Source organism: Montipora foliosa, chromosome 14 (genome assembly GCF_036669935.1).
Source record: "Montipora foliosa isolate CH-2021 chromosome 14, ASM3666993v2, whole genome shotgun sequence".
Taxonomy (NCBI): domain Eukaryota; kingdom Metazoa; phylum Cnidaria; class Anthozoa; order Scleractinia; family Acroporidae; genus Montipora; species Montipora foliosa.
Window position 1 is genome coordinate 21,853,401 of NC_090882.1, and position 10,000 is coordinate 21,863,400.

Below are 10,000 nucleotides of genomic sequence, written 5' to 3' on the forward strand. Positions count from 1 at the left end.
AACCACCGCTCGAAAGAATTTTTTGTTTCGGCATCCAATAAGACTCTGGTTGGCACATAAATACCAATAGGTGATGTCATCGATATCTTCGCTATACTTGACACTACAGCTGCCCCTGTTTTTAAGTATAGTTGTACGCAGAATAGGCCTTTTGCAACTAACGATCACATGGTACAAAATCCGCCATGCTGGAGGGCAAGCTCATTATTATTCCCCCACTGGGACATTAAAACAAAGGCAAGTCAAGCTTGACTGGTTCAGGTCTCTTTGTTTTAATGTCGCAGTGGGGGAATAATAATGAGCTTGCCCTCCAGCATGGCGGATTTTGTACCATGTGATCGTTAGTTGCAAAAGGCCTAATCAATTTGTCCAGGGCTCAGATGGAGGTGGCCGTTTACAAACGGAGCAGTTGATGTCGAAGTGGGGAAAGAACAAATTAGCAGGCGGAGCGACTTGTGTATAGACCACTTTCATAAATGGCCATCACTCTTACATTCTTTTGTATTTATGTTAATTAGACCTACTACCCTCATTTTGAAACAAATATTCTTTTGAAATCTGCTCGTCGTAGCGAGGCTAGAAAGGCTTATTAGCATTAAAACAAAAAATAATTTTATTTGGCCGCCATTATGAAGGAGATTTATTGATGACAAGCAAATAATCCTACGACGCGATTGTCGCCGTGCTAAACAGGTCGGTCTGTTAAAAACAGGAAGCTTAAGCAACGACAACGACAACGACAACGGCAAACGAGAACTTCTCACAAATTTGCATATTTCGTCGACGAAAGCAATAGCTTTGCACGCCCTGCACGTGCGTTTTTCACTTTTGTCCATTTCTTTGTCGTCGTCAGTAAAAAAACAACGTGAAATAGCCAATTTTGAGGTTTTATTATTATTATTATTATTATTATTATTATTATTGTTATTAGTCTTTGATAATAATAATGATGATGATGATGATGATGATGATGATGATGATTATTATTATTTATTTATTTATTTATTTTCTTTTTTCTTTTTACTATTGTTCAAATTATGGTAAGAGTGTAAGTGTAGTAGTGTTATCTTGTAATTGTTATTTACTGAGTTGTAATTAGTAGCCTATTTTGTTTTTGATATTGTAATTAATAGTGTGATTTGTATTTCAGTAATTCATAATCGTTGTATGTGTTTAGGTGTAACAAAATAATAAAAAGTTTTAAATTACAAAAAAAAAATTTTTGAGGTTTTATGAAGAACGTCAGCACTTGACGATAAATTTTCATTTTCTCCCCTAAATTAAGTGCTGTTTCGACCTTTGTCATTTTTGAGGAACTACAGCCCGCCGCACACTTGAGGAAAGAGCTGAGCAAACTGCCTCGCGAGGCGGTTTGCTCAGCCGTTTCCTCACGTGTGCGGGGAAATTGTGGTGACAAATTCGCCTCGCAAGGCCGTGAGGATAAAATCAAACATGTTTGATATTTTTGGCCTCGCGAGACAAATTCCTCAATGTGTGCGGCCATCATGAGAATCGAGCTGAGCTTGGTTTAATCAAGCATCCAATAAAAATACATGGCATACTCACGTGACTCCAGCGGTTCAGGATGGTGTCGGAGGAAGAAATTTCGACCTCACTTAAGTCACGTGAGAATGCCATGTATTTTTATTGGATGCTTCATTGACCAAGCTCAACTCGATTCTCACGATGGCCGCACACAATGAGGAATTTGCCTCGCGAGGCGAAAAATATCAAACATGTTTGATTTTCTCCTCACGGCCTCGCGAGGCCAATTCCTCACCAAAAGTTCCCCGCACACGGTGAGAAAACGGCTGAGGAAACCGCCTCGCGAGGCAGTTTGCTCAGCTCTTTCCTCACTGTGTGCGGCGGGCTTACGACACCCTTGTCATATTAAAAAGGTTGAAATAGTCACGAAGTGATTAAAATAACGCGAATTTATGTTTTGAGATGACGTTCTCGTTGTCGTTGCTTACGTTCCCCAATTTTGTAACCAGAACTCATGGCAATGAGCCCCAATAACCGCTGAATACAATTTTGCATAATAATAAAGTCAAATTCTCAAAAGACGTTTTCGCTATTGCTCTTTCCACCAAGATGGCTGCCGTGACGTCAGGTGCGATCAAGGAATTGAAACCTAACCCCTAACTCCAACACGATGGCATTATTCACTCAAATTCGAAAAGCCTGAAGACTGAAAACGTAGCGCCAAACGGTGGCTTAAACTATAAAACATGCGTCGTGATCACTTCCCTGAGACTTTGATAAAGGATTTCTAATAATATAGTTTTTTTTCCAAATGTGAACTAACTAACCGAAAGGTGGACGTGACTTTAAAATAAACAACATACCGTAAGAGCACAAGCACCCGAAAGACGCAGGCTTCCCAAATGTTTGACATAATTATTAACACGCGGTTTCATAACCAGGAAAAAATAGGGACACTTGCCATTCAACTAAACTGTCGAAAATATCTGTTGGAAATTTGATGGAGCAAGATCTGTCCTCGGAAAAGAGTTTCGAAAATTTGCAACAACTTCTTGAGCATATTTTCTGCCAGGAAACCGCCCCAGGCTTTTTGCATTCTCGAAGTCACAGCACCATGCTTGAAAGCGAGGCAAATTTGCTTCCATTACAGAGAATAATTGCTCGATCTTTTTTCTGGCTTATAAGTACACAGGTAAACCAATACCACCACAGAGAGACCAATACACGATTAGGCTTGCTTTCTCCTTCGTCGAACGCAATAAAGCATGATTAATTTAAAGTCTCTCTTTCCCAAGAGGCTTAAACATTATACTCAGTGCTGTTAGAGTATCGATTGAGGGAAAGAAAGATTTCAGCCATTCCGCTACCGAGAGTCAAAAAGTACTAGTTCCAAGGTATGTCTTGTGTTGGAAATACCGGTAATTGTTCATTTAGATATGGAGGTCAGGGACTTTTCAATTTTCCTGATAAGTTCACGGTATAAACTTTTACAGTAGATAGGAAAGAGAGATTCTTGTGCTTGGTAGGCTTTGTGTTGGTTATCTGACCTGTTATTTAACAAAGGCTTCCACTCTAATAGAAAAGAGTCAAAGATACTCATGAGTACAAAGTACTCTGATCAAGTTACTTTCTGATTTTGCAAAGTTCCTGATGTTTTCATTTTACCTTCATCAGTCAATAAATGACTTACCATGAGTATGCTCTTCTACATAACCTTGCTTCTGAACAAAGGTTTCCCATTTACACACAGCAATCTGCTCTTCCAAATTATTTCATCTAATTTATCAGGCAAGCTGGTAATTAATGACTTTTTATAATTCGCCCATTCCCTGGTTCAGTTGGTTGTCACGCATCGGGCTGTCACGCAGGAGGTCGAGAGTTCGACTCCGACCGGACCAACATTCACGGTCTTGAAAGTAACTGAGGAGGAAAAGTTCTGCCTTTGTAGTTACACCCGCAAATGGTTAGACTTTCAAGTCTTCTCGGATAAGAACTGTAAACCGGAGGTCCGGTCGCATAGCCCTTGTTGTAAATCAAATTGGTGGTTTGCAACCAATCTCTAGAGACACAGATAACAATGCTGCAAAGTACAATTGCTGGTGGACGAACAAAGGGAGCTGATGAGAGATCTTTTGTTTTTGTCCACCAACATGGCGGTGATGACGTCACGTGAAAACCACCTATAGTATGGAACGTTAAAGAGTAAGTAATTAAGTGAGTACCGTATTAATTTTCCTCGAATAATAGCCGGGGGCAGGAGCCCATCACCCGGACAGTGCAACTTAACTATTTTCGTGCAACGGCGTTTTCACAAGTAAGGTTATTTTTAGATTGAATTTCCCGCTAATGAGACTCCCACAGGAGCCCGATGACCAATTACAAGAAATTAAGCTGACGTCATAGGGTCACGGAACCGTAACTGCCTTTGTTTTTTGACCTAATTCGTGGGAAGGGCTAGTCTAAAAATAAACCTACTTGTGAAAACGCCGTTTCACAGACGCTGTATGGAAGTTGCACGCTCCAGGATGGGCTCCTGCCGGGAGCGATTATTTCTTTTTCCGCACCAAAAGGGGGCGAGAAGGCGATTATTCGAGGGAGGCGATTAATCGAGGGAAGGCTTAATCTCGCTGAGAAACTAAATGTTTTAAGCAAGAGCCGATACAACGAAGATTTGATTTGATTTTAGTGGTGTACACTAAAATCAAATCAGATCTACGTTGTATCGGCTCTTGCTTAAAACATTTAGTTTCTCAACTTGAAATAACGCCGATCAGATGAAGCCACTGATCCAACGTACACCGACAGGAAAATTGTCCACGGTTGCTTGCTTCAAAACTCTTAATCTCGTACCCAGATCTCCCACGATCATACGGAAGAAAGATCTGGTAAAGTTCGATTTCGAGCATGCTCAGTGCAAGCGAGGCCCGAAATACGGGCTTTTCTATCACTGCGCATGTTCGTGCTCTCTGTTGTGATTTTGGGTGATTTTGCGGAATAAACATGGATTTCGAGAGTATACGTGAAGAGATTCTTTTGGGTAGAGGACAAGGAAACCTTAAACTTAAGCCGAAACAGAAAGAAGCACTACAGGCGATAGTTTTGGAACGTTCGAGATAGTTTAGTGGTCGGAGCAACTACAGAATCAATGAAACGAGCGCTTAGCCGTAATCAATAAACGAGTGCTATTTTCTTCACACGATCTCGTGCAAAGTGTAGCTGGCCAAACCGTAAATTGAAAGCCAAAATGTTAAAGACGGTTTAGGCCTAATCACTGAAACGAACGCTCAGGATTCACACAATCTCGTGAAAAGTGTAGTTAACCAAACCGTAAATTGAAAGCGTAAATGTTAAAGAGTGCATAGACCTAATCACTGCAACGAGCGCTATTTTCTTGACACGATCTCGTGAAAAATGTAGTTAATCTAACCGTAAAATTCACAATTGATCACTACTTAATTCGCGAATCACGCTTTAAGAACGAGAAATACTGTTTAGAATAAATTACATACTTCAACTTAAATTTATTAGTTTCTGCGTACCGCGTAGCCAGCTACGCAGAACTTTATTCGAGTGGCAGGGTACGTAGGGCTTTCGCCGGTACCATTTACACAAACGTTGCACATTTTTAAAATGATTTTCCTCAACTGTAAAGCTTTTCGGCGTCGGAAAAAACAAAACCTTCCTCCGCACAACTGGCATTTATTCAAAACAGCACATGCACTTGCGGAAACTAAACCTTCATTAAGTGCCCCGCGAAATAAGCCAATCGAGCGTAGATTGCATTGCCGCAACCTTTTTTTAGTAGCCAATGAAAAATGGTGTACTGTCGAACTTTACCAGATCTCACATTTCCAGTGACAGAGTGAGATCTGGGTACGAGATTATGTCCTGGGAACATGAAAAAAATTCTGTGTTGAGGATCTCAGAGTACGTGTTGGCAGGTATAGTTGAACTGTTCAGTCTAGGTCATTCCCGTTCACGCTGGAAAATGGGTCAATCCGGACCCCTTAATATTTTAAAAGGACGACGAATTTTGCAAAAAGAATTAAAGACCCGAAACTGTTCTTCCGGCCCTAGTTTAAAAACATTTTTGAACGAATCTCAGCAAAACAACTTCAGCCTTTCAGTTTTTCAAGGTATTTTATCAGATTTCAGTTCTCATGTAAAGTTGATTTTACATGCCCGGTATGAAACACATAACTTGACATGCCCAGCATGAAAACGTTTATTTTGGGAATCCTTGTGTGAGGTGCAAGGCACTGGGAACGAGCTTGTAAAGCATGATGGAGACGATTCAAATAGATATAATTATATTCATTTCTTGGAGTTTTAATTCCGAAAAATAATAGGTGTTATGTTTTTTTCCTTAGCTTCTCATCGGTCCGGAACCCTAAAGCCTTAAATATGATGGGCTCCAGTAGTCCATATTTTCCCATCTGGATCCCGAGTACGGCCGCTCCGAAATTTCCAACTTTAGCCACTTTTCAAGCTTTTTTAAGCCGTTCAAAAAACTCGCAGCACGTGTTTTATCGGGTCTAAAAACACTCGGCTACGCCTCGTGTTTTAAACCCCGATAAAACACTGCTGCTCGTTTTTTAAACATTACGTAAACAACGTAAAATGTAAATGTGAATATATAAATTAAATGTGAATGTGTGTTGCTTTGATTTCAAGCTCATTACACAACTTTCTTTCAAGCCGTGCGTTCCTTTTGCGTTAACATCAATTCCTGTCAAGTAACGGACATTTTTATGCCCTTTCACAGCAATCCCGTAGAAAAGACGAACACGTTATTTGCTGAGTTTGGACAATGTGCGAGCCAGCGAGGCATGCGAGCCATGGCTGCAAGTCATGCGAGGCATGCGAGCCTCTTACGATGGTGAGTCAACAAGCGAATCACACAGTTATTGAAAGCTAACCGTTTTAAAATGGGTGCTTAGACTTAATAACAGTTTATCACCGCTATTTGAAATGGGTGCTTAGAGCTAAATGCGAAATTTGCATGGCTCGCATGACTTCCTGGCTCGCAGATTGTCCAGCCCATCATTTGTCGGCTTAGGTCGGTCCGTGTTGGGAAAAACAGTTTTTCCCAATACGCATCTATTGTTGCAACATTTGTCAGTAATAACAGAGCATCGTTGCATTGCCCTTGGTCGTGTTTTGAATTCTGTGAAGCGGTGGCTTAGTTGGTTGAGGACCGGGCTCCCACGGGAGAGGTCGTGAGTTCGACTCCGGCCGGACCAACACTCAGGGTCTTTAAATAACTGAGGAGAAAGTGCTGCCTTTGTAATTACATTCGCAAATGGTTAGACTTCAATTCCTCTCGGATAAGGACAATAAACCGAAGGCCCAGTCTCATAAATATATTCCGCGTTCATTAGTTCCCTGTGAGACCTTAAAGAACCCACACACTAAAGAAAGGAAAGGAACTTTATTTAAGTGTCAAGTCGTTCTAGCGCTGGAGCACAACACAAATCAAGTCAAATGTTGGTTTTTGAGGTGCGGGAAACCGGAGTACCTGGGAGAAAACCTCTCAGTTCAGAGTAGAGAGGCAACAACTCAACCCACATATGACTCCGGATCTAGGAATCGAACCTGGGCCACATTGTTGGGAGGCGAGTGCTCTCATCACTGCGCCATCCCTGCACCCACTATTCGAGAAGAGCAGGGGATGAAGTTACCGGTGTTGTGGCTGTCCTCTGTTAGTATATGGGTGGGTGGGTATCGCAGGTCCACAACAGCTGAATAACTGCCAAAACTTCAACTGCCCAAACAAATAAAATAACAAACAAACAAACAAGCAAGCCTAGTTAATATGGATAGCAACGTCAAGGCTTGCGATATGAACAATCGTGATTGTAGTGGTACATCACCAAACAAAAGACCATTTGCATTTTTATACTCGAATTGTCCCCTTCGTCTCGATCCGAGTGTTTGCCGGACACTCCTCCCAAAAAAATAATTTTAGAAGAAAACGAAATAAACCAAAACTTTGTTAAAAAGACGTCAAAATTTCAATTTTTTCATGCACTCTTTTTGGTCTTTCGCCAAGATTTCATAAATCGCACATCCAGGTCTTCCTCACAACTCAGTAACCCAAGATGGGTTACAACGAATTCTTTTTTATGCTGAAAAGTTAAAAATAAGTCAATGTCAGTTCATAAAAACAGTCACCAGTTCTCCTACAAACGTCAACTAGGAATGATTGTAAAATAACTACAGCTCCCCTCCTGAGTTCTTTTGAATGCAAAGACGTTTTCCCTGAAGCAGACCCTACTCTCTTTCGAATACGCCACGAACACCTTATTCTGTTTTATTACTTGCGCTTAACAAAAATGCCTTTGGAACTACTTCAATGACGAAGTATTCCAAATACCATAGATACCTCGACTAGAGTCTGTTCGAAAAAAATCGTCTCTAATTTCTTTGGTCTGTTTGCGGCGAGTTTTTGGAATACATAAATTATGTGATTGTAATTGTCACCCACCTAGGTTTCCCAAATTGAAATAATATTAAGGAGGCTCGAAAGGGTTTTTAACTACGCACGCGCGCGTAACCTACATACGCCATGCGTCAGCTGAATGAATTAAATTTCTATCAAAAGTATAGCGGGCGCAACACACCGGAAATAAAACCTGCGGAGAAAATTGTCGAAATTTTGCTCGGTGACCTCTCTCTGTCTTTTGCATGCACGTGTCATTCACGATGACACTTCAAATAAAAAAAAAATTTCAGGGAAAGTTACCGAGTACAATTTTCTGTAAACTATAAAAGCACCTTTTTCGATGTATCTTAAATTCTACAGGATAACTTTTCATCATACTCGCTAAGAAGTTAAAGAATTTATGGAGATTCCCAACAAAGAAATAAAAACGGTAGGTTACCGACTTAGGTTTTCAGATAATTTTCAAAAACTGAAATTTTGAGGGCCTTTTTGAGGACCTAGCTTGTTGCCATGGTAACTGATATGACGTCATCAATGCCCTTAAAGTATTATTTAAACAATAGAGTGTTTCTGTCGAGGAACTATCGCCTGATAGTTGCCCCGTGGAAATTTGATGTTCTTAAAACAAATATTTGCCGGAGAAGCGAAGCTTCGAGGGCAAATATACTAGTTTTAAGAACATCAAATTTCCAAGGGGATGTCCGCCTTTTGCCGAGTCAACCACATAAACAAAGCTTTCCTCTTTATGGATGAACGAATCCCTCGAACATTTAAAGAGAGTAATTTAAAATCAACGTTATCTTTTGTGAAAGTGAAACATGAAGTAATTCTTCTCCAAACTGGTTGAAACATGTATAATAAGTAAGTAACACGTAGCGCCTAACTCAGAACAAAAACTACTTGATAAACACAAAAACAACACACATGTGAACAATGAACAAACACATGCACCCATACGCATTAAGAAGAGCAGCAGATATTCTATATCCATATGCCACCCTTGGGATTTAAGGACCACCGTTGATTCTCAACAATATGCAAAGTTTACAAACCACACCCGCTATCAAAAATAAACATATAGCAAGCTCATTTAAATACTCAACACACCGTCAATATAAAGCTTATCTGGTTCTCGCTTATCAAAAAAAGCTACTTTGCCTTCCTCTCTCGCTTTTTTCATTTTTGGCCATAATTTTTGTCTTCTTTCTCGTATTTCTTTAGGTAAATCCGCGTACACTTTCACCTCCGATTCCACCCCTAGATCACGCACACTTCTGAAAACACGCTCACGTTCCGGGAATCTAAGAAAGCGAACGATTATCGGCCTTGACTGTCCTGCCTTCCTTTTTCCAAGCCTATGGACTCGCGTCTTCTAGCTCTAATTCACGCTCAAAAAACTTGTACACCACGTCCCCTGTGTTCTCAGTACTGAGATCTGTTTCTGGGAGGCCAAAGATTCGTAAGTTCTCTCTTCTGCTATAGACATCCTGATAGAGAATTTGGTCGTGTAACTCTTTAATCTTCCCTAAATTTTGTTTCTCCCTATTCTGCATTTCCTCGATGTCTGCATTTAACGAAGTCAGCCCCGTATCCAAGTCTTGAATCGTCTCATCCATCTTCTTAGCCTTATCATTAAAGGATACTATACTCACTTGAATCTTATTTACGGCTTTCTCCAAATTAGAGATCTTACTCGACATTCTATGAATACTTACAACAATTACACCAGGCAAAGCGATTACAAATTTAGAGAGAGAGACAACACAACACATCACAGACACGATGCAGATACTTCAATTAGGTTTTAGAGCTAGAGCTAATTAAATAACGAAAATGAATAACGCAGATTTTGAATGAGCCAACCACAAACTTTCTCCACGCAATATCACAGAAATCATAATAATGGTTCCCATCTTTTGGTAAATGGAACATACTTCGGCACATTTGAAAGTTCTATCAGTGCAAAATATATACTACACCAACGAGGAACGTTAACGGTTAACACACTATGTTTGCCTAATAAAATGGCTTTTATTTTACAGACGCTAAAAATATACTTGACAATTTGTG